This window comes from Aegilops tauschii, chromosome 7 (genome assembly GCF_002575655.3).
Source record: "Aegilops tauschii subsp. strangulata cultivar AL8/78 chromosome 7, Aet v6.0, whole genome shotgun sequence".
Lineage (NCBI taxonomy): Eukaryota > Viridiplantae > Streptophyta > Magnoliopsida > Poales > Poaceae > Aegilops > Aegilops tauschii.
The window spans coordinates 61,706,905-61,733,380 of record NC_053041.3 but is presented as its reverse complement, the minus strand read 5'-3'; positions in this window follow the sequence as shown (position 1 = coordinate 61,733,380).

Below are 26,476 nucleotides of genomic sequence, written 5' to 3'. Positions count from 1 at the left end.
TTCATTTTTCTTGCCAATGTCGGCCAAATCATGGGCAACCAATACCTCAACCAAAATTTTGGTCATGACCCAAAGATTGGTCTTTGTTTGGATGGTTGCCATTTCTTTGGCATGCCAATGAATTCTAGCCAACTCTAGTTCATTTTTCTTGCCAATGTCGGCCAAATCATGGGCAACCAATACCTCAACCAAAATTTTGGCTACCCAATGCTTTGATGGGGCAACCTTGGGCACAAACCAAACATACCGTTGGTCGTGCCACAGCACTAACGCCACCCTCGGCACACTGAAACCGACCGTGTCTAGCGACGATATGAGTGTGTCGCTCACCGCGGTCGCCGTGTCCAGAGGCGGTGCTGGAGCTGTGCCCCGTTGTTGGCCCCAACGACCCACATGAACGGTTGTTGGTGGCGAGGAGGTCGTGGGCCAGCTCCTCCATTGGACTAGTCTGCGCTACGTCGTCCCGACGGGTGTGCCCCACATGTCGGTTTCCCTGTTTTCCCAGCCATATTCGAGCGTCAATGCTCCGTGTTGCGCATTAGGCCTTTCACTATGTAGGCCAAGCGAGACAACTTATTGTTTATTTGAGCCGTTCAAGTATAATCATGTGGCGTTTGCTTATTTCTCATTCCTCTCCAACCCTCTTCTCCATCGATCATGTCGCCCTCCAGTCGAGTCCATCCTCCCGCATGCCTCATTTGAACATTTCGCCGAGTATCATTCACATGTACCACCCTAGTCCTCTTTCAATAGATCTCCGGACCCCGAGATGAAATCGAGAGGGAACGAGTGGGGGCACGTGATACCTAAGGCGGATTCAAAATTTTGAACCGGTGATGATAGCGTCCGCAAATCATATATAAAGGGTATTCAATGTTCGTTTCGTTTTTGAACGTACAATATACTCCCCCTATCATCCTTTCTAGTTTACATATAAGTTTTATGTGTAGTCAAAGTATCTCTACTTTGATAAAAAAAAGGTATCAACATTCAACAACGCCCAATCAATATTGTCAGATTCGTACGTACTCCTAGATTTGTACTCGAGATGGTTTCCAATTTGACTATTGACAAGATTAATAGTACATGAGATGTATAATGTGAAAATTATATCATTGGAAACTCCTTTCACATACGAATTTGACCGTATGCGTTGTGTAAGTTGCATGTCATATATTATTACTCTAACATTTGGTCAAAGTTAGCCTCAAAAAACGCATTAGACCCTGTATGCTTTGTGTAAGTTGCATGTCATATATTATTATTCTAACATTTGTGTAAGTTGCATGTCATATATTATTACTCTAACATTTGGTCAAAGTAGTATAGTGGAAGTGGATCCTCTAACGCAGGTATCCCTGCCTTACCCTCCCTTTCGGTCACTTACCGGCGGACCCCATGCTTGCTAGGCCCCGCATGTCAGTTACTCAATGGGTTCGGCAAAGTCAGGGGATCCTCATCCGTAGTATACTCCCTCTGTTTTTATTTACTCCGCATAAAACGGAGGGAGTGGTGGTATAATAAATGACGCGGGCGGGGGAGGGGGAGGGACGTCGGTTTGCTCTCAACTGCGGTCCCACAAGCGAGTGAAAACACAAGACGAAGCGCGTTCCATTCGGTGAGCGACGTGGAGGGTCCAGCGTGCTGGGCTGCAACGCGAACGCGACAAGAGCGATGTACAGTCAAAACCGATTGACCGGTCGTCACCGGAACCACTATTAACACGAGAACCTTCGCTGCTCGGCCTACGCCAACCACTGCCCTAAAACCACACCAAATCTCCAGCCCATTCCCCCACCTTTCGATCCCCTAGCCCGCATCAAGCGTCCCCTAGTTCGCGGGAAAGCCATGGTGCGCCGCAAGATCACTTACTACAAGATGCTGACGCCGGAGCGCCGCGCAGAAATCGCGGCGGCGGTCGGCGCCACAGACCTCCGTTCCCAAGCTCGCTTTGCGGCGGGCCAATCCCCGAGTTCTCTGGAGCCAAGCTACGAGGAGGAGGAAGCCGATCCAATGTTCATGGCGGAGGTCGCGACGCAGAAGGCCCCCGATGGGTATGAGACGATGGACGTCGACTTCGTGCCGGCGTCCGAGTCCCCCATGGTGCAGGCGGACCAGCGGTTCAACATGGCGATACTAAAGGAGGACCGGGAGGCAGAGGCTCAACTCAACGCGGAGCGCGCGCATGCCGCTGCCATCGAGGCTCTCCTGCAGGCGGAACCGGATGTCGTGGATGTGAACCGGGCGGCGGAGGCTCAACTTGAGGCGGAGCGCGCGGATGCCGCTGCCATCGAGGCCCTCCTGTAGGCGGAACCGGACGTCCTGGACTTGAACCGGGCGTCAGAGGCTCGACTCGACGCAGAGCACGCGGATGCCGCTCTCATTGACGCCCTCCTGCAGGCGGAACCGGACGTCCTGGACTTGAACCGGGCGGCGGAGGCTCGACTCGACGCGGAGCGCGCGGATGCCGCTGCCATTGAGGCCCTCCTGCAGGCGGAACCGGACGTCCTCGACTTGAACCGGGCTGTGCTCTCGTCCGTGCAGAGCGCCCGCACGCTCCGCTTGAACGAGTAGATGGAGGCCGAGGACAACCACGGTGCGGAGACACACGTCGGCAGCGACGGCTGGTTCGCGCCGGCAGCCAAAGACGACGAGGTCATCTCTTTCCTCGAGCAGTGATAGTTTTTCTTTATGTTGTTGTTTTTATGGATCTTTTGCTGTGTAAAAACATATATTTGTTATGCAAGTTGCCTGACTTGGGTCAGTCTACCATTTCAGGCGGTTGGATGAATATCCTACGTCCCCTAACCCTTCTTTCCTTCTTCCTCACCTCTTCTTCTTCCCCAACAGACCACCGCACGGGCCGTACGGATACTCCCCAACATGCGGTTGGATAAGCATACTCTATGAACAAAAATTATGTGTCAGCGATAGGATGGCTGAGTTTGGTTTGTTCACATGTGACAGCACGTGTCAGTGAGGGTGCGTTCCCTTGGTTGGGTTTGCGGCGTGCAGGAGCGACTGTGTGAGGGTGCGGTGCGACCGCGGTGTGCAGGAGCGACCATGTGAGGGTGCGGTGCGACCGCGACAGCCGTGCGCAAGTGTACCTCCTTCTCATTTTGAAAACTTTAGGCAAGCTTAGCAAAAATGTGTGGTGAAGTTTGGCAATGCAAGGCCTAGACTCAAACAGGATAAGTACGTACGTACTAGGAGTACTAGTGTTAAAAAAGAAAGGCGGGGTTTTCCTTCGCGGGATTTAATCGATACAAATCCTCGTTTCACGTGTCAATTAATGCGTATTTTTTTCCAAAGACCAAAGAGCTAACCATCTCACTCCTCATCGCTTGATTAATGCAGCGCCATGCAAACCAACCTTCTCACTTCCGCATGCATGCACGGGATATTAATGTCCTTGGTTGCTAACCCCATCAATTTTGCCTCGATTAGTGTTAGTGGCCCTTTGCAAATTGTAATTTTGATATACTGGCCTTGTGTACAAAAAAATGGAGGTAGTATCTATATTTGACTTCCTTCCCCATTGTGGTGACGTTGACGATATCTTTTTTTTGGTGGTTTGGCGAAGTGTGTTCGACGGAGAACACCATTGAGGGAGACCACGGTAAGTCGTTCGCAAGTGCCGCCTGCAAGCCGAGACCACCGCCTTATTTGCATTCAGGAAGTCCTTTACTAGTACTACTAGGAGTACTAGTGCGGTGAGATGGTTTCTCGAAGAAGACGATGGAGAAGCGGAGTCAGGGAAGAGTGAAATGATGGTTGCTTCGTCCGTGCTTTTGTGATTTGACGCCTCACTGCTTTGTGATTTGTGATAGAAGGGACAGGGGAGTAGACTATGTGCTCTATACTGTACTACATGCGTCCAAGCATGGGAGAAAGAGGAGAGACGTTGCATTTTTCTATTCCTTCAATTAATCAATCAGGGAGCTTCGGTTCCATATTTTTGGCTTTGGCAACACCGTCCACAATGGTTCCCACGATGCCAAAAGCTATTTTCACATTTGGCTACACATTGTGGATGCCCTTAACCGTACCACTTGGTTTTGCTCCTGTGTGCTATCTATACAAATCTCAATTATATTGATCTAAAAAATTATAGAATCAAGATTAGTAAAAAGGAGGTGATTTTGCCACGCGGATGGCGGGGGAGGTTTCTTATTTGAGCAATGCTACATCCACGTAATGGTTTACGTAAAGTTACAAACTGATGTGATGTGGGACTATTTGATTGGATTAAAGGAGAGGATTAGGCCCACCCCATCTGAAAATCAGGGGGGCATATATAGATTAGATGGAAAGTATACGTAGCAGCTACGTAGCCCTTTGTAAGTCTAGGATTAGGCTTCTTATTTTCGGAGGACGTTGTCCTGGCGGTTTGCTAACATGCGGTCCCACGTGTGAGTGCTTTACCAAGCCGACCCGCGTCCCACATGAGGCAGAACAACGGCAGAAGCAACACGTGGTTAAGTTGAAGAAGATGAGGGAGAAGCGGATTCAGCAACGAGTGAAATGATGGTTGCTTCGTCCCTCCAACTTAACTGCGGGGAAGGTGCAGCTTTGTGATTTGACGCCTCATTGCTCATTACTACGCCGGCGCCATGACTGGGGTGCTTCACCCCGGCTGCTCTGCACTGTATTCCGGTATGGCACGTGGACCCGGTAGCTTGATGTCCCACATGTCGGCGAAAGGGACTAGAAGATTTATGAAAGCGAGCGCTCCACTCTTACGACGGAGGAGTAGGCGACACGATGGCCCAGTGAACTGTCACTTGTACTGTATAGTACTATAGTTTTGCTGTTTCGCACGATCCATCGATACAAACCCGATTAAACAGGAAAGGGCGGGATTTTTCCCGCGCGGTAGATGATACTGGCCATACATTTCAAAGGCAATTTTAATGTATGCAAACTGAATAATTATAAGTAACAATATGATATCTAGTAAAACTAAAAACACATATGATTTATTGTGTTAGAGTGTAGTAGTAGTGCTGTATTGCATAGTTGTTAGATGTAACATGCGAGAACGTGTAGAGATGTAGTTTTGGAGGGCCTACAGAAAGAAAAGCGTCATACGGTCACCGAACTTCAGAATAAGCTTATTACGGTCACTATATACGTTTTGCGGTGATTATATGGTCACTTGCTCACCGTTCAGCATCGGATTGCACTCTGTTGACCGGCCAAATAGTCTGCATGGCGCCATGTTGACTAGTTAAATTGACCACGTTCCTTGTGGGTCCCACCTATCAGTTCGCATAGGCAAAAGGTCAGATAAACACAAATTTATGCAGGCGCGACAAGGCTCCAACCCGTGCGTGGGAATCACCTGGTTGTGTATGTGTCTGTCAGGGCCTGATGTGTGCGCATGCACGTGTAGGTTGAGCACTTGAGCGTGAGAGTATGTGTTGGTCGTGTGGTGTACTGGTGTGTGCATGCATGCGTGCGTGTGTGCGTGAGTGTTGCGTGCGTGCGTGTGAGTGTTGCGTGCGTGCGTGACTGCGTGTGTACGTGTGAGTGTTGCGTGCGTGCGTGGGTGCATGTGTTTGTGTGAGTGTTGCGTGGATGCAGTTCATGTGCATGTGTGCGTGTGTGTATAATCACCACCCCAGCTCCTGTGTGTTAAAACAGACGGCTCAGCATACCAATACAAGGCCACCTTTGTCCGCTGTGCCCGCGGTCATGACTTCGAACCACCGTCCAAATATTTTTTTGTCGTTTGTTTTCATTCTTACTAGCAAGATGCCCGTGCGTTGCACGTAACATCAATATGCATTTGTATGACTTCTTTATCTTGTGAGAGAAAAGGATGAACGAGGGAAGGCCTTATTTGCAAATGTGGAGAGGTGTGTGGGTACCTTTTTGCAAAATTGCCATAGTTTCTTTCCTATCCGTCAGATATAAATCGGACGGCCTATATTGCAGGATGGCAGGCACACCATCATCACCAACTCTGTTTTTTATAAGAGTGTATTTTATGTATTTTATAAGAGTGTAGATGTAGAGTAGATACAAGTCGATAGGTGGGCACGATGGTAGTGAGATAATGTGATGCAACACTAGAGGTGCCACGTGGAGCGTTTAACTGGTCAACTAGTCATGTCATGAGCAAATACAGAGTTGTACGGTGAGCCCGTGACTGTATAATGACCACTAAACATAAATGGTGACCGTAATGAGTGGATTCTGAAGTCCAATGTACGTATCGTGCTTTCGCTTCAAATACAATGATCGCCATTGCATATATCGCGAGAGAAAGATGAAACATGCGTGAATTTTCTGGGGCTTACTTTTAGAGGACCTGGAGATAGTTTTGTGTGCATACGTGAAAGGGGCGTACGGGGGGGTATGCGATGGAGAGAGAGAAGCTCTTCGTTTCTCTTTATTATGACTAACTTTGTATATAGTATAAAAATATACAAATTCATAGTGCGGAATAAATATCATTGTGGGCACCATGCAATGCAAATTAGCGTTCGTACTCCTCCATATAACTTTGTAATGTTGTATATATGTAGAAATTCTAAAATAATTTTTTGGCCACACTTTATTCAAAAGGAATGTTGTATGCGAAATAAACGTGAAGAGAGGTCTTTTTAGATCAATGGGGTACGTGATGTAACATGTGTGAATGTGTAGTTGATGCATTTGGCGGGGCCTAGAGAGGTATGTGTGTGTATTACGTATTCGAGAGAGGCATTGATAGAGGGGCCGACGGGGGGCGTGGGAAAGATAGCACGAGAAATGAGAGTGGTCTAGAGAGAGAGAGACGAATATGACGTCACGACAAGAGATTCCATTCCCTTGAGTGTGTATATGCAAGGGGGAAGGGAATAGTGGCACCGGGAGAAATTTTCTATGTGTGTGGTGTTTGTGTTGGTATGTGTGGGTGTGAGAAGATAATGAGACGTGGGGGCAGAGGGTGTGTCACCGCGTGAGGTCTGGTGGGTCGAGGTGAGGCCCTTCGTTCGGTTCCGTCCTGCGCCACATTGGTCGGCCCGTGACGCATTTAGGAAGACCCATGGATGACTAGTCGTACAAGACAAAGATAGCAGAATTGTGAAGGAAACTGTGTCCACTGACAAAGCCGGCTAGGATTTGTAACCCTAGGTTCTCGGACTAAGGTAACCCCTTTATCTCTAATATTACTATTCATCCAACCTAACTTCAAGGGGCATCCTACAGAATGCTCTGCTAGAATCATACTCGTTGATTAGGAAGAGAGGTGTGAGACAATGCGTGAGAGACAGGCGTATAGATAATGTGCGTACATGAGACAAGTAGGCAGGTCCATGTATATAGAAAGGGTCGATGAGGATTGTGCGTGTGTATGTTTGCGAGAGGAAGAGTGCTTGTGATAAAGGTTAGTGAAAACAGTTGTAAATGGTTACGAGAGGGAGGGAGGGTTATATCTAGAGCATGTGTGCGAGAAAGACACCTCGGGAGAGAGTGTGTGAGCATGTGTGAGAGACCACCGATGGAGAGTGAAACTACACGTAAAAGACTGCTCTACACATTGATTAAAGATATAAATTGTATCCAAATATTAGGATGGGATCATGATATTTGCAATTCGCGTAAGGAGCGGTCATTGATCCATCAGACATTGAGCATGTCTATGTTATTATTCGACACAATTGATCCACATAGTTAGTATTTTGAACTCCAGACAATGCATCGCTTTAGCAATTGAATATAAACGTGAGTATAGTTCATGTTGTGTGTGTAAAGCACATTATACATACGAAATTTACACAATGGACATTATAAATAGCTACCTATGAACTAGCATACATTTGAATTCAACTTAAGGTGGTTTTAAAAAATCGAATTCAACATGAAGTCCATTCAATTATTTGAATTTGATATCATGGCATTTGTAAACCATACCTAAATTATGGGGGCACCAATCTTTGCTCTGATTTTGTACATAATAGCATATGTAGTCGTGTACAAAATAGATTCAAATTTAGCTCCTCCATTCCAAAATAATCGTAGTTATAGGATTTTCAAGTGTCAAAATTTCAAAAAGATGCGGATAATTTAATGAGGTTTTCAAACATACAAGGTCAAATATAACGTTGTCTATTTAGGTCAATCCTCATAGTTCAAGAGTACTCTAAACGTGAATGCTTGTGTTTCAAAATTTCGAACGAAGCGCCAAAAGAGCCTCTACTCGCCCAAAACCGCGTAAGACCAATGTTTGGTAGTACAAGGAAATTACTTTTCTAATAACTCCGACCCGTGAAACCTACCGGCCCGACGTCCAAAGGTCTAAACCGGGGTAGGTTTGTAGCTTCATCTAGACGCCACGCAACCGCATCCGAAAAACATTCATACACAATGGCCGCCTAAGCACACATGCGCGCAGCCGAAATCGCTCCCGCTCACTATTTGGGACACCTGGGATTACCATCCTACCCCCGACCTGCAGTAGGTCCGAAATTTAAGAGGGGGCAAAGTTTGTACTTTCCCCAAATTTCAAACAAGCGCGTCCCATCTTTTGTTCAAAAAAGCCAAAAACAAGCGCGTCCCAGACTGAAACATGGTTCCCCCCCACCCGTCCGATTCCCCATTCGTACTCCGTGGGCACCAAAACTACCTCTCCACCAGCCGCGAAACCCCGGCGTCCTCCGTCCGCCACCCCATCCCACCCATCAACCTCCGCCCTCCTCCATCACGCTGGAGCCGATACCCCGACGTCATCGTCCACCGCAACCTCAACCGCAACGCCCTCCACGGCTAGTAGTTGAAGCCGAGGCCGAGCCATCCATACCCGAGCCAGTTCAACCACGCCGTCCTGCGCCTCACCGCTGCCGCTCCAACTTCGCCACCCTCCACCGCACCGGAGCTGTTCCTGCTACGCCGTCCTTCGCCGCCTCGGATCTGCTTCCCCTCCGGCGACATACGGCCACGGCAACACAGTCAACAATTTGGCCATGGGTTCATCCAATCCTGCACCCTCCAGAACATCGGTTTCCCCGGTAAAAAGAAGAAGATCGGCACGACATGTGGAGGTGACCACACCGGCAACCGAAAAAGGTACTCCTCTTCCCTTATTCGTGCAAATCTTACGTCTCTGCTTGCACGGTATTCATCCCACAGAAGACACTAGTTGACCACTTCTTCTTGATACTAGATGTTCCTAGTAACTCGCGATGCACAAGGTTTCTCCTCATATACTATTTCACCTTAGCTAGAGGTCCGTCGCCCCCTTGAATTTCAATTTCTGGCCAATTGATTCCTAATTAACGGAAGCATTCCCCGGCGTAACAGGCGCTAGTACGCCTATTACGCCGGGGAAGCGGCGCCTTGGTCTTTATCTTAGGGGCATGTGCGGCCTAGAGCTACTGGCGCCCGGTCTGGAGGTCGGCCGGGATTAAAGGAATGGCCTGGGGGCGCTGCCAAGCACGGCGGTGGTGTGAGGTCGATGGGAGGGCGGGGCAGCGGAGGCAGGGGTCTGGGCCGGTGGTCGCTGGCGGTTCGAGAAAGATCATCAACAGTGACTGGCGGGAGGTAGACGAAGGCCAGCTGCCCATTCCTTATAGATCGGACGGTTCATTAAAAAAATAGACTGGCCTATTTAGTTTCAGTCGACTGTTATCTTAGATATGACCACATGTGGTGGTGTGCTGGAGGAGTACCTGCATTTCCTGTGCTCATATATTACAAAATCATCCGGAGTAGAATCTAATTTTGTTTGCCATGCAATGTTGTAGAGCTATCATATGTCTCCTGTCATTTATTTTTCAGCCACCTGCTATCTGCTACTTTTACAGTGCACTAGTTCTGCACACACTTGACCCTTACTCTCACTATTGTGTTTTTATGCAAGGGTATTTTAGACTCTGCTGCCATGAGAGAAGCCAAAAAGAAAAGAGAGAAGTCACTCCAGCTTCGTATGCGGGTAGGCAAGACACGTTACAGCGCTATAAAGGGTGCAGTGTCAGCAGATGGAGATGGTAAATGTAGCTCTGGAGTTGATGACCTCGCTCGCAATGAACCACCATCCCAGGCGCTTGCTTTAACTTCGCGGTGTCATATGTGGTTGCATGTTCCATATGGTGTCTAGCATGTATTCGAAAGGCCGAAGTCGGTAAGATAAGGAAATATATTTTTTACATGAACCACCATCCCGTGAGCACCAGAAGACAAATAGCTAGTCAGGGCACTTGCCGAGCCAGTGACAAGCGCAGCAAAGATAGGCATCACCTGGAAGCCAACTAAAAAGCTGCGATGGTGGCGAAGCAGCCCGCCTCCCACCAGGCTCTCAGGTCCTAGATGATCATGCTCACCACTCCAGCCGGATGTCTAGCTTGTATTGCTTCCAATTTGGTTAAATTGCATCTGCTTAGCTTACACATTATACCTTTGAATATGACATATCTTTCTGTTTTTGGTACATACTAGTACATCTGTGTATTAACCATGTTCTTACATCAAACTAATGTTCTTGTGTATCCCTCATCAATCACTTATGACGAGGCAGGCAGGCAAGGGGACTACTCCTCATTTAAAGAATGCAGCGTCAGCCTCCCGACATGATTCTCAAGAAACAGAAATGCAAGATGAACATAGTGAACGTAGCTCTGTAGTCGATTATAGCATTTCCCCTACACTAGCATCACAGGTGCTTGCTCTAACTTGGCAGCGTGATATGTGGTTGCATGTTGCATATGGTGTCTAGATTGTAATTCTTACAATCTGGTTAAACTGCATGTGCTAGTCTGCTTAGCTTTTATACCTGTTAATGTGACATGCCTTCCTGTATTTAGTACATAGTACATATGTCTATTAAGCATGTCCTTACATAAAACTATTGTTTTTTTTGTATCCTGCATCAATCAACATGACGAGACACCTTTAGTATATGCAGTGCGATATTAGTTGCATCTTTCATATGATTTATAGCATGCGCTGCTTCTAATTTGTTGAAATTCCATTTATGATGGGACGCTTTTAACTTGGCAGAGTCATATTGGTTGCATCTTTCATGTGGTGTCTAGCTTGCATTGCTTCTTATTTGCTGGAATGGTTTCTGCTTAGTTTACACAAACAGTTGTGAACATGCCATGCCGTCCTGTTTTTCGTACATATTCCATCCTGGTATCATGTGTTTGCCTTACATCAAAGTAGTGATTGTCAGTATCATGCATGAATGAGTCCTGAAGAGAGAATTTTATTTCTTTTTCTTGTCGGTTTTACTTGACAATTCAAAATCAATAAAGCGGAAGGAAGTTAGCTAGGCAGTGGATAAAGGTGCTCCTTCCGAACGGAGGGCCTCTACAGTTTCTACTCCTCCACACCCCCAATTTGATTTCCAAGACAACACATGCATAGACACTCAACAAAGCTGTGTTTATGATGAGCACGTCTCCCCTAGTGCAGCATCACCGGTGCTCCCTCTATCTTGGCACTGTTATATGTGGTTGCATGTTATGTGTGATGTCTAGCTTGTATTGCTTCTAATTTTGTTGAATTCCATCTGCTTACTTTACACATTATACTTGAATAAGACACGTGTTCCTGTTTCTAGAACATACAATATTTTTCTATCACACCATGTTCTTACATCAAATTACTACTGTTGTGTAACCTTCAACAATCACTTATCATAAGACACGTTTGACTTTGGAGTGTGATGTAGGTTACATCTCACATTCTTTTCTAGCTTGTACTACTAATTTGTTGAAATGGCACTTATGACGAGACAGTTTTAACTTGGTAGAGTGATATTCGTTGCATCTTTCATATGGTGTCTAGCTTTCATTGCTTCTAATTTGTTGAAATGCCTTTCCTTAGTTTACACATCATAAGCTGTGAATATGCAATGCTGTGAATATGCAATGGCACTAATGACGAGAGACCTCTAACATGGTAGTGTGATGTTGTTTGCATCTTACATATGATTTATTTCTTGTACTGCTTCACATTTGTTTAAACGCCATTTATGATGAGACACTGTTAACTTGGCAGAGCGATATTTGTAGCATCTTTCATATGGTGTCTACCTTCCATTGCATTGCTTCTAATTTGGTGAAATGTCTTCTTCTTAGTTTACACATCATAGTACTGGTTATCTCTTCCGTCCTGTTTTTCATACATATTACATCCTCCTATCATGTGGTTCTCTAACATCAAAGTTCAGTTCGTCTGCATCACGCATCAATTTGTTCTGAAGAACTAAATTGCTATTCATTTTTCTTGTCGGCTTGACTTAACATGGCACAGAGAAAGAGGAAGAAACACAGAATGGCAGGGAATGAGAAGTGGATGAATCCTGCAGATTCTGCTGGTACTGATGGTGCAATAGAAGGTCAAAGTCCAGCGAAAAATTCTACAAACACGGCATCCCATGCTACACGAGTTGCAAAAAAGCCAAACAGAAACAAATAGCTGCCACCAAACAAGCAGAGATAGCCCTAGTTCTTGCAACACCTACCACAGTACTACCAGCTGCACGACTTACTCGTGCGTCAACTGAGCTAGCAGCACGTTCCCAAGCTCCCTTGCCACCTGACACTACTTCCCAAGCACTCTTGACACAAGATGATTTGGCAATATCAGATGAACCTTGTGAGCTTCAACAGCAAGAAGGTAGTTGCTGGAGTCAAGTTACAGTTGCATGCTTCTTTATATGTAGTCTCACAGTTTGATGTACACTAACACTTCCTACGTTCGTTGTTGGACTAGAACCTAGGCGCAAGAGGAAACAAACATCAGGGATAATGCTCGATAGGTTAACTAAATCTAGAGGAGGAAGAATGGAGATCCGTTTTGAGGCAGGTTTAAAAAGGCCATGTGATGCTACAGAGTCAGCCAAGTTAGTATCAGAGGCAGCGGTTGCCGTTAGGTGTCATGTACGCGTCCTCCCAACATGGATTCAGTACAGGAATGACAAAGACGAAACCCAGTTCAACACCTTCCTCGACCATTTATCTGTAAGTATGGTTATGTATGGAAACTAGTAATATCGTCTTGCTCTGTCCCATACTTTCTAGGTTACTGATAATGAGACTCCCATAATTTTCAACAGATGAGGTTCAAGTTGGATAGCCAAGATGATGCAACCAGACAAGCTTGCACCCATGTTTTCAAGTCTGCTCTGCGACAGTATCGGTATAACTTGAGGAAAACTCACTTTGAAGGCAAGGCTAACAGTGAACTTTCCCAAACATCTCCAGTGGAAAATATATCGGATGAAGACTGGAGGGGCCTTGTTAAACACTGGTCTGATCCGAAGTATCAGGTACATTATATATATGTGATCAGATCACATGTTGAAGTCCTATTTACGCATGTGCCACACAAATCTATCTTCTTGTAGGTGAACTGTTCAAAGAACAAGGCCAACCGTACGAAAGTGAAATTCCAACAAACGATAGGATCTCGTAGCTATATTGCACACCGCGAGGCTCTTGTAATTAGTTGATGTTTCACTCTTTTCGCTGTACCATATTATCAGATCTACATTGAGTTGTTCGAAATGCAGAGGAAAGCCCGCAAGGACCAAAAAGTACCTGAACCAAATGTTGTGGAAATCTTCAAGGACTGTCACACCAGCAAGAAAAAGGGCATGACTACACCAGTCAAAGCCGCTGTTGTATGTCCTTAATCCTCATGCCTTTTAACTACTACTTACTCTGACTTATGCCTTGAACTGCATGGTTTGCAGCCAATGTCTATTACTCTTTTCAATTTTATACACAATTGTCTTAGCGTATCATTGCACCTTACAAGGTTTAAAAGAGAGGAGTGATGTTCCTTTGATCTTGACCCGTAATCTAGTTCCGTGCTGGACTTTCCCACACAACGTTACAATTGCCTATTTATCTGTTCTCAGTTGTTTTGTGATATGAATGATGTCATACTATGCTTACCGTATTATAAACTTCGTCTCTTTATCCTTAGCCCTCAATACAATGTAAATAATTAGACAATACATTAGCGATGGTACATGGTCATATGTTTGGAACCTAGTTTTATTATGTACTTTGCAATAAAATACAACTAATATTTTACATGGGTTCACCAGAATAAGTTCTGTATATAGACCAAAGCTATTTTGTTTGGTTTTGCTGCCTCCTTAATATCTTCTGTTCTGGTACTACTAATGTAAAATCTCAACTTTTCAGCGAGCTATGGAAAAAATGGTGGAACCGCCACCTTCTGAAGGTGGCGAGGCAACTATAACCGCAATGTCAGCTCTTGCTGCAGTGGGTCAGTACCTGTCCACTAACAGTGCCAAAAGCACGTTCCTGCATAATACTGGGTTGGTTGTTAAGGCAATATCGTCCAAACTGCCTCATGATCAAGATATGCAAGCTCAAAGCAATGTTGTATCTACGCTCCAGACACAAGTCCATTCCCTAACAGAGACCCTTTGTGAAACAAGGAGAAACATTGCTCAATGTCGTCAAGATATGCATGGTTTTGAAACCAGACTATCAGACATTTGCTATGTTGTTCAGGAGCCTAGGGGAAATGAAGGCGAGGGTTATGGTGCTCCATCGGACAATACAGCATGAAAACGTAACAGTCAGGTCAAATGAACTGAGCTTCTGAACTTCTGGTGGTGCATTTATCTGCTAGACTGTTAAGTTTTATGACAACCTTCCTTTTGTTATATAGTTGTAATTTGTTTTGGTGCGATACAAAATTTATTCTTAACGTGCAGCCACCAGCTGAAGAAAACAGCAAGCCATTTTTGTATAGTGTAGGGTGTTCCCTATATTTTCACTGGTGGCGATCTTTGATGCCGAGTGGATGTAATCTGTGCAATCGCCTTAATAGCCTAGCGTTAGTTTCGGCCTTATTTATTTCCTAGTCTTCTTTTTCCCTGGTTTGCTAGTGGCCGCAACTACCATGGGCCATATACGGGCCGTAGGATCCATGGGTCTCCTACGGGCCGTCGATAAATGGGCCTGTAATCGGTGGGCCTCAGGCCGTCGGATAAATGGGTCTACATGGGCCGTAATCGGGCGTAATTGGTATCGGCCCAGCACAGTAACAGGCCGTTAACAGGCTGTAGGACAGCAAAGGCTTAATTCTGTCACAGGCATAATGGGCCGTTAATGGGCCAGAATATAGGACAGGCTGGAAACGGCGCAACGGGTTAACAGGCCAGAAACGGGCCGACTCTTGCCATGGGCCGAATTTGGCCCATTAGGGTAACAGGCCAGTAACGGGCCGACTCTTGCCATGGGCCGAATTTGACCCATTAGGGGAACAGGCTAGTAACGGGCCGACTCTTGCCATGGGCCGAATTTGGCCCATTAGGGGAACATGCCAGTAACGGGCCGGAAGTAATCGAGGGCCGAAAAGGAGCCCAAGAACGTATGGGCCGTCAATAGGCCGAAAGCTAACACGGGCTGGAAACGGCCCATGTAAATCACGGGCCGTTAACGGGTATAAAGAAAATTACTGTTCATTATGGGCTAGAGTCACCGTGGGCCTGTAAAGGGCCGAAAGATACGAAGGCCTCATATGGGCCAAAAGACGTCGTGGGCCATACATGGGCCGAAAGTGAAATGGGCTGGTGTTATATTCGACGGCCCACATGACGTTGTTGGGCCGATTTCCTTTAGGGCCTAACAGGCCGTGAGTTAACGGGCCGTAAAATGGGCTATTTGCGAAGAGACCGTTAACAGGCTTTTCATGGGCCAGCCCGTTAACTTTTGACCAAGTCAAACGGGCCGGCTTTGTAAGCTAAATGGGCCAGTGGTGGGCCATGGCACGTGTCGACATATCATAGGCGCCTATCTGACCCACTGACGAGCTCACACGTGTTTCGTCCGGCCAATAAGAATTTTACACGTGGAAATTTCCCATTGGTCGGGGCTGTTAACGGGTTATCGGATCCAAAACCTGACCCAATAGCTTAACGGCGTTCCGTTACGGTGGATGCCATGTGTCGGTCACCCTTGACGAAAGCACTTCTGTGACGCGCGATTTATCGTCATGGAAGTGGACACTTCCGTGATGATAATTTTGGTAATGTCATGGAACACTTCTACAACAGCACAGGTATGACTATCTTAATTCTGTCATAAAATCGTCATGGATGTACATGCATGACAAAAAACGCGACCTACTGTGACAAACACGTATCATCACGGAAGTGTATTTTTTTGTAGTGTATGCTAGATCATTATACATCCTGGTACACTGCCAGAGGCATTCACTACTGGAATCTGGCAATTTGTGGTCTACCAGCTGACGGCAAAGAGCCTCTTTGTCGTCCGCTTCCACAAAGCGGACGGCAAATAAAGTGCAGATGCCAAAAATTCTATTTGCCATCTGTTGTTTCTTTGCCGTCAGCCAGCTGACGGCAAAGAGCTAGAAGGCAGACGGCAAAGGGCTAGGTGGGCCCCACAGGGCACGGCGTGGCTAGGTCAGGTTCTTTGCCGTCTGCCAGCAGACGGCAAAGAGGAGACGTGGGCCAGCCCTAAACGGCCGCCCTCTTTGTCGTCTGCTAGCAGACGGCAAAGAAGGCCCACTTAACGGGCCGAGCCGTCTCCCCTCTCTCTCTTTCTATGTCTCCCTCCCGCGCGCCCGCCTCTCTCCTCCCTCTCCGCCACCGCCGGCTAGCCCCGCCCCCCAGACCCAGCCACCGCCGCCGTCCAGCCCTCCCCCCCCCCCCCCCCCCCCCCCCGCAAATAGGAACCCCGCGTCGCCCCGCCGCCCCGCCGCACCCCGTCGCCGGAGAGGCCTGCGCCCGGCCGCCCCGGCGCCGGACCCCTCCCCGCGGCCCTGCGCCACCCCGCCCCGCTGCCGCCCTCCTCCCCGCGGCCCCTGCGCCGCCCCGCCCCACCGGCTGACCTCGCCCTCCACCGGTGATCCCCTACAGGTTTGTTCTCCCCCCTTTTTTAGTTTAGTTTCTGTTTTAGTTTTAGTTTTAGTTTTAGTTTTTGTTTAGTTTTATATTCAGTTTAGTTTTAGTTTTAGTTTATTTTAGATTAGTTTTAGTTTTAGTTTAGAAGAAGAAGAGGAGTAGAAGGAGGAGGAGGAGGGAGGAGGAGGAGGAAGAAGAAGAAGAAGAAGAAGAAGAAGAAGAAGAAGAAGAAGAAGAAGAAGAAGAAGAAGAAGAAGAAGAAGAAGAAGAAGAAGAAGAAGAAGAAGAAGAAGAAGAAGAAGAAGAAGAAGAAGAAGAAGAAGAAGAAGAAGAGGAAGAAGAAGAAGAAGAGGAAGAAGAAGAAGAAGAGGAAGAAGAAGAAGAAGAAGAAGAAGAAGAAGAAGAAGAAGAAGAAGAAGAAGAAGAAGAAGAAGAAGAAGAAGAAGAAGAAGAAGAAGAAGAAGAAAAGAAGAAGAAGAAGAAGAAGAAGAAGAAGAAGACGAAGAAGAAGAAGAAGACGAAGAAGAAGAAGAAGAAGAAGAAGAAGAAGAAGAAGAAGACGAAGAAGAAGAAGAAGACGAAGAAGAAGAGGAAGAAGAGGAAGAAGAGGAAGAAGAGGAAGAAGAGGAAGAAGAAGAAGAAGAAGAAGAAGACGAAGAAGAAGAAGAAGAAGAAGAAGAAAAGAAGAAGAAGAAAGAGGAGAGGAGGAGGAGGAGAAGAGAAGAAGAAAAGGAAAAAAAGAGGGCGCCCGGGGACGAGCGGGTTAGGGGTTCCTCGGTGTCGATGGAACCCTAAATAGCAAGTATCGTCGGTGCGAGATACATGTGGCCGTCGATGTCGAACACTACATCCATGTACCACAAGTGACGCCGACGCCCGGCGTCCCAAAGCAACTGTTCTCGGCGTCGATGGCGGTCGAACACCGTCGCGAATTTGCCTGGCAGCTCTGCGATGACGATTAAAAGGCAAGTGTCGAAACTTGAAACACCCAAACTGACTCAAGTCGGTTTGGTTGTTTGAAATTTCAAAACTTGGCTTTAATCCTCATCGCAGAGGCGGCCAGACAAATTCGCGATGGTGTTCGACCATCATCAGCTACCAGAACTATTGTTGCAGGACGCCGGGCGCCGGCTTCACTTGTGGAATGTGGATCTAGTGTTCAACGCCGAGCACCACATGTATCTCGCACCGATGATACTTGCTATTTAGGGTTCCATCGACGCCAAGGACCCCCTAACCCGCTCGTCCTGTTGTCAATATTTATTTAGGTCGACGGAAGAAACAAAATTGCTATGTTACTCATCTTTGGATTTAAATGTGCAGTTATTTCGTCGCTGCGAGGGTCTAGTGTCCGACGAGCTCCGCCCTTGCGTTCGATGGTGAGCACAAATGACATCTCCTCCTCCCCCCTTCATTTGCTCTGTTCCGGTCTTCGTGCCTATGAAACTTGCTAGCTATAGGTGTCAATCATCAGTATGCGTAACCACTATGTGTCTCCCATTCGAAAGGGTTACATCTATAAATATGCATGCATTTGCATATTTATAATCGTGATTCTTTCGAATTGTCCAACGTTATCCATGGACAGCCCGAGTATGTGTAGATTGGGTTCGTTTTCCCATATGCTCTGCTCTGGATCCGATGCAGAATTTCGTCAGTGCCTCCCTGTTGTTCTCCGGGTACACATCCTCTCTACTTATTGCCGAGACGTGTATCAGGAGAACAGCGGGGAGGTGCTGCCAAAATTTTGCGCCAGATCCGGAGCAGACCATGGGAAAACGAACCCAATCTACACATACTCGGGTGGGATTAGGACCTATCTTTACCTATTAGCGTGTAGGTTTGTAGCGACCCGACCTCAGACGGACAAGTCTCTGTGCTTAAGTGTCATCCCTGGATCGGTATGCTAACACACACAGTACTCGAGGATTTATAACAGAGGTAAATCACATGTATAAAGTAACGTAAATACTATTACCACAATCCAAATAGCGGAAGTAACAACAAGGTTGTGGATTTCCCATCAACACCAACGGCAAAGTCGAGTGTAGAAATTGTAACCCTAACGTATCACTTACTCATCGTAAGAATCCTGCAACATGAGACGTTGCAGCCACAAAGGGTCAGTACATTGAATGTACTGGCAAATTCACACCATAGAATAGTGATGAATAATAGCTATCACTACATGCATATTTGGCTGGTGGAAAGCTCTAATTTTATTTTTGCATAAAGTCAATTTTTCCCTACTGCGAAGGAATATATTTTATTTAACTACAAGGTTGGTTGAAAACATTGAGAATGGTAAATCCCCATCTCAATCCCAATTAAAAGGTAATTAATAACCAACAGAATTAATTTAGAGTGATGAGATCAAATCAATAATTCAAGAACCAGATACTCAAGATGTCCATAACCGGGGACACGGCTAACCATGATTAGTTTATACACTCTGCAGAGGTTTGCGCACTTTTCCCCACAAGACTCGATCTCCTCCGTTTGATTTCTCGCACTACATGGTGTTTGAGAAACGGATGACCGAGACACAGTCTTTCAGAAATATTAACTCTAACCCCGGGTAGACAGTACAAACCTACATCCCCTACATCTGCTAGCCTACCACTGGAAGAGGTCATGCAACTTACTCAACTATGCCAGAGCCCATAATGGCTTGTGGCTGCACACGGAAGTTTCTAGCATGAATAATCTTATGATCCCTTTGAGCCTGGGTGGTGGACCGTAGGAGGATCACACGGTATAACCCCGGGATCTCCTAGGACAACACTGGTATAACCCCAGGTGCCCAAACCAACAATCCACCCAGATGTGTATTAAAGTTGCCACCTTAAGTTGAACCATTAAATAAACAATTCTCACATCTGTCATGGATACACTCAAACCCAATCCACGTCTACGAGCATAGCATAGCAATATAAGCATACGTAGAAGTAACTCCCAAGGGTTTGATAATAAAACAGGTAATAGATTCTACCTCATCATCTACTTCCCAATACCCACAAGTTAATCAAATCCTAATCATGCAGTGCTTGAGGATTGTAACTAATGCATAAAAGCTGGGTATGAAAACAGTATGATCAATGTGTTACTTGCCTTGCTGACGATCCGCAAAACCTAGTGACTCGTAGTAGCACGCTTCGCACTCCAGGAATTCTATCGCAAACAAACAATAGCATACATAAGAAATCAAGAAAAGATGCACGGTAAAAACTCAAATAAGAAGATGTAACCAGAAAGTTCAACTGAAGAACTCTTGTTTGCAAAAAGAATCAAATCAAACGGAGCAACGAAACCCAAACTGCGAAAGAAACAAGATCCGATTACTATTCTGGACTGAAGTCAAATTTTATAGTACCAAAATCTTGTTCAAGTTGGTTAAACAGAAAGAGGGCTTCGAGACGAAGACCTAGGCGCTTGAATCGCCTGATTCCGATAAACGAGCGAGAAGTTATACTAAAACGAAAATCAGGGCAGAAATCGCAATCGAAAATAATCGCGGAAAACCGTGGAAAAAGAAAAACTGATGAACAGGCTAACGAACGAACGTTCGCTGTCTGCGGCTAACGGATGAACGGCGTTCGTTAAAACGAACGTACGCACGAACGTCCGCTAAATAAATAAACTGACGGAAAAACCGAACCGATCTATTAAAAAACAGATCTAGGGTTTCTAAAAAAACGAACTAACCGAAAAAAATGAACGGTTTTCTCGCGAAAACCGGCGGCGACGGCAGCTACCTCCGGCGAGGAACGGCGAGGCGGCGGAGGGACGACGGCGCGGCGGCGGTGCGGCTCCGGCGGGTCGGGCGCGGGGCGGCAAGGCAGCGCGGCGGCGCGATTAGGCGGCGGCGAGCGGGGTCGGCGGCGGCGCGGCGGGACGACGGGCGGCGGCGCGCGGCGCTGGTGGCGGCAGCAGGCGGTGGCGCTAGGGTTCGTGAGGCGCGGGTGGGCTGTGGCGGCGGGGTCGCGGGGCGGGCTTATAAGAGGGCCGGCCTGGGGAGTCCTGGCCGGTTACGGGCCGGAGTCGGTTTGACCTTTTTTTAAATAAGTCCTGACGCAGAAAAACAGACGAAAGAAATACTAAACGGACTCCAAAAATCCCGAAATAAATTTTTACCGTCCTCTAAAAATATGCCGGACAAAGTGACCATTTATTTAGGACTCTAATGCAATTTTGAAAAACGCGTATTTTTCCTCATTCAAATAAAATTGCAATAAAGTCCAAATAAAATAATTTATTTGATTTTAATATTTTTCCTCCAATATTTCATTTATTTTGGAGAAGACATATTATCTCCCCTCATATATTCTGATATGAAATATTTTCGGAGAGAAAAATTAATTAAAACCAAAATGATCCTTGTTTCAATATTTGATAAAATTCGAATATGAAAAACGTGAAATCCCCAACTCTCTCCGAGGGTCCTTGAGTTGCTTAGGATTTTCGAGGAAACAAAAATGCAATAAAATATGATATGCATGAATGACCTATGTATAACATTACAAATTGAAAATTTGGGATGTTACAAGGTTGCATGGACGTAATAAAACTGACAAACTCCATTAACTGATGCATATGGTTTGCTTAATTGTGTATATATTTCTTGTGTGTCCAGTAGGAAGTCAATATGAGTGATCGTGCATGGATGTACACCAGTTACAGTAGTCAGAAAGTTTGGACCGAGGAATGGTTAACAAAAACCAAGGGGTTTGTTAGAGCCGCATTTGCAAATGGCTGGAATTAAGCTGGTGCCCCTGTGCCCGTTGCGACAACTATAAAAAGAGGGACGAGCTTGAAATGAGTAAAGACCTGCAGAAGTTTGGTTTTACGCCTGGTTACACGGTCTGGACATTACATGGTGAGTCTGCCCAACGTGCCAGAGCCGAGGTGGTTCGTCGTCGCACCGATAAGCATGGTACCGGGACCGCAGACATGGTGCAAGACTTTGACGATGCTCGGGACTCAGACGAGGAGATGGAGGAATCTGCAAAGGCCTTCACTGAAATGTTGGAGTCCTCAAAACGTCCTCTCCACGAGCACACTGAGCTTTGTCAGCTGGATGCCATCTCACAAATAATGGCTTTGAAGGCTCAATTCAACTTGGGCAGAGAATGCTACGACGCGATGATGACAGTATTCAGACGATTTCTACCCAAAGGCCATGTGCCACCTCCAAACCTGTACTAGTTAGACAAAATCCTCCGTGCTCTTAAGATGCCCTATGAGAAGATACATGCCTGTGAGAAAGGATGTGTCTTATTTAGGCTTCAGTATGAGGACTTGAACTATTGTCCCATTTGCAATTCTTCCAGGTATGTTGTGGTAGACAACGGTATGGGTGAGAAGACGCAGACCAAAATACCCGTTAATGTTTTTCGGTATATGCCAATCATACCAAGACTTCAATGTCTTTTCATGGTCGAAGAGATGGCTAGACAGATGACATGGCACAAAACGGGCAAAAGAACTGAACTAGATGCAGATGGGAATGTGATGATGGTGCAGACATCGGATGGTGAAGCGTGGAAGCGCTTCGATGCATTACATAAGGAAAAAACGGCATATCCAAGGCATCCTCGAGTCGCCGTCAGCACAGATGGGTTCAGTGTGTTTGGTCCAACCCCATACAGCTGTTGGCCCGTGTTTGTCATTCCACTCAATCTCCCCCCAGGCAGATTATGCAAAGAAAGAACATTTTCCTGACGTTGGTTATGCAAAGAAAGATCTCGGTACATTGTTTCGCAACTTCTAATTCCTTTGAACTGCTCTTATTCCTGGATATTTGATGCAGTCGATACGGCGCCATATTCTCGTATGGAGCGGTGATCAAAAAGGATTTCGTCGAAGAGTATGAGCTTCTGGCAAACCAAGGAGCCGAATATCCCGGTTTCATCTCTTGGTTCAAAAAAATGGTAATTTCCATTAGACCCTTTCATTTCTTTGGCTAATTTGCGACTAATGCAACAATCCTTTCGTATTAAACTTGTAGGCTAATTCAGAGATTATGGATGCCGAATTGAGACAAGTAGCTAATGGTTTTGACTATAAGGTCTGTTCATTTGACAAATACGACATCAACGGGTATCGCTTTCGTACCTCTGGCAAAGAGATATCTATGGCCGACCGAAAGTCTACAAATTTTTGTGTCTCTGCTATCGGCGAAGGAGGTATCGAGTATTATGGAAGAGTTGAAGCAATTTATGAATTTCAATTCTATGGTGAAAACCCACCAAACATCATAGTCTTCAGATGTTATTGGTTCCAGCCGAGGGAGACTAGAAGGACTCATGAACATATAGGGCTAGTCGAAATCAAACAAAGCACCCATTTGGATGTTCCCGATGTCTATATTACGGCTCAACAGGCAACGCAAGTTTTTGAAGGAAATATGCCCTAGAGGCAATAATAAAGTTATTATTTATTTCCTTATTTCATGATAAATGTTTATTATTCATGCTAGAATTGTATTAGCCGGAAACTTGATACATGTGTGAATACATAGACAAAACATAGTGTCACTAGTATGCCTCTACTTCACTAGCTCGTTGAATCAAAGATCGTTAAGTTTCCTAGCCATAGACATGAGTTGTCATTTGATTAATGGGATCACATCATTAGAGAATGATGTGATTGACTTGACCCATTCCGTTAGCTTAGCACTTGATCGTTTAGTATGTTGCTATTGCTTTCTTCATGACTTATACATGTTCCTATGACTATGAGATTATGCAACTCCCGAATACCGGAGGAACACTTTGTGTGCTACCAAATGTCACAATGTAACTGGGTGATTATAAAGGTTCTCTACAGGTGTCTCCGATGGTGTTTTGTTGGGTTGGCATAGATCGAGATTAGGATTTGTCACTCCGATTGTCGGAGAGGTATCTCTGGGCCCTCTCGGTAATGCACATCACTATAAGCCTTGCAAGCAATGTAACTAATGAGTTAGTTGCGGGATGATGCATTACGGAACGAGTAAAGAGACTTGCCGGTAACGAGATTGAACTAGGTATTGAGATACCGACGATCGAATCTTGGGCAAGTAACATACCGATGACAAAGGGAACAACGTATGTTGTTATGCGGTTTGACCGATAAAGATCTTCGTAGAACATGTGGGAGCCAATATGAGCATCCAGGTTCCGCTATTGGTTATTGACCGGAGACGTGTCTCGGTCATGTCCACATAGTTCTCGAACCCGTAGGGTCTGCACGCTTAAAGTTCGGTGATGATCGGTATTATGACTTTTATGTGTTTTGATGTACCGAAGATAGTTCGGAGTCCCGGATATGATCATGGACATGGCGAGGAGTCTCGAAATGATCGAGACGTAAAGATCGATATATTGGATGACTATGTTCGGATACCGGAAGTGTTTCGGGAGGTTTCGGACATTTACCGGAGTACCGGGGGGTTACCGGAACCCCCCGGGGAGTATGTTGGGCCTAATGCGCCATAGTAGGAGAAGAGGAGGGGGCGGCCAGGGCAGCCGCGCGCACCTCCCCCTCTAGTCCGAATTGGACAAGGAGGGGGCGGCGGCCCCCTTTTTCCTTCTCCTCCACTCTCCCTTCCTTCCCTTCTCCTACTCCAACAAGGAAAGGAGGAGTCCTACTCCCGGTGGGAGTAGGACTCCCCCCTTGGCGCGCCCTCCTTGGTCGGCCGCCTCTCCCCCCTTGCTCCTTTATATACGTGGGCGGGGGGGCACCTCTGGATACACAAGTTGATCTGTTGATCTCTCTTAGCCGTGTGCGGTGCCCCCCTCCACCATATTCCACCTCGGTCATATCATAGCGGTGGTTAGGCGAAGCCCGGCGTCGGTAGAAACATCATCACCGTCATCACACTGTCGTGCTGACAGAACTCTCCCGTGAAGCTCTGCTGGATCGGAGTTCGCGGGACGTCATCGAGTTGAACGTGTGCTGAACTCGGAGGTGCCGTATGTTCGGTACTTGGATCGGTCGGATCGAGAAGACGTATGACTACATCAACCGCGTTGTGCTAACGCTTCCGCTTTCGGTCTATGAGGGTACGTGGACAACACATTCCCCTCTCGTTGCTATGCATCACCATGATCTTGCGTGTATGTAGGAACTTTTTTGAAATTACTACGTTCCCCAACAGTGGCATCCGAGCCAGGTTTATGTGGAGATGTTATATGCACGAGTAGAACACAAGTGAGTTGTGGGCGATACAAGTCATACTGCTTACCAGCATGTCATACTTTGGTTCGGCAGTATTGTTGGATGAAGCGGCCCGGACCGACATTACGCGTACGCTTACGCGAGACTAGTTCTACCGACGTGCTTTGCACATAGGTGGCTGGCGGGTGTCTGTTTCTCCAACTTTAGTTGAACCGAGTGTGACTACGCCCGGTCCTTGTGAAGGTTAAAACAACACTAACTTTACAAACTATCGTTGTGGTTTTGATGCGTAGGTAAGAACGGTTCTTGCTTAGCCCGTAGCAGCCACGTAAAACTTGCAACAACAAAGTAGAGGACGTCTAACTTGTTTTTGCAGGGCATGTTGTGATGGGATATGGTCAAGGCATGATGCTATATTGTATGAGATGATCATGTTTTGTAACCGAGTTATCGGCAACTAGCAGGAGCCATATGGTTGTCGCTTTATTGTATGCAATGCAATCGCCGTGTAATTGCTTTTCTTTATCACTAAGCGGTAGCGATAGTCGTGGAAGCAATAGTTGGCGAGACAACAATGATGCTACGATGGAGATCAAGGTGTCGCGCCGGTGACGATGGTGATCATGACGGTGCTTCGGAGATGGAGATCACAAGCACAAGATGATGATGGCCATATCATATCACGTATATTGATTGCATCTGATGTTTATCTTTTATGCATCTTATTTTGCTTTGATTGACGGTAGCATTATAAGATGATCTCTCACTAAATTTCAAGATAAAAGTGTTCTCCCTGAGTATGCACCGTTGCCAAAGTTCGTCGTGCCGAGACACCACGTGATGATCGGGTGTGATAAGCTCTACGTTCATCTAAAACGGGTGCAAGCCAGTTTTGCACACGCAGAATACTCGGGTTAAACTTGACGATCCTAGCATATGCAGATATGGCCTCGGAACACTGAGACCGAAAGGTCGAGCGCGAATCATATAGTAGATATGATCAACATAGTGATGTTCACCATTGAAAACTACTCCATCTCACGTGATGATCGGACATGGTTTAGTTGATTAGGATCACGTGATCACTTAGATGATTAGAGGGATGTCTATCTAAGTGGGAGTTCTTAAGTAATATGATTAATTGAACTTCAATTTATCATGAACTTAGTCCTGATAGTATTTGCATATCTATGTTGTAGATCAATAGCTCGCGATGTTGTTCCCCGTTTATTTTTGATATGTTCCTAGAGAAAAATAAGTTGAAAGATGTTAGTAGCAAAGATGCGGACTAGCTCCGTGATCTGAGGATTATCCTCATTGCTGCACAGAAGAATTATGTCCTTCATGCACTGCTAGGTGACAGAACTATTGCAGGAGCAGATGCAGACGTTATGAACGTTTTGACAAAAGCTCGGTATGATGACTACTTGATAGTTTAGTGCACCATGCTTTACAGCTTAGAACCGG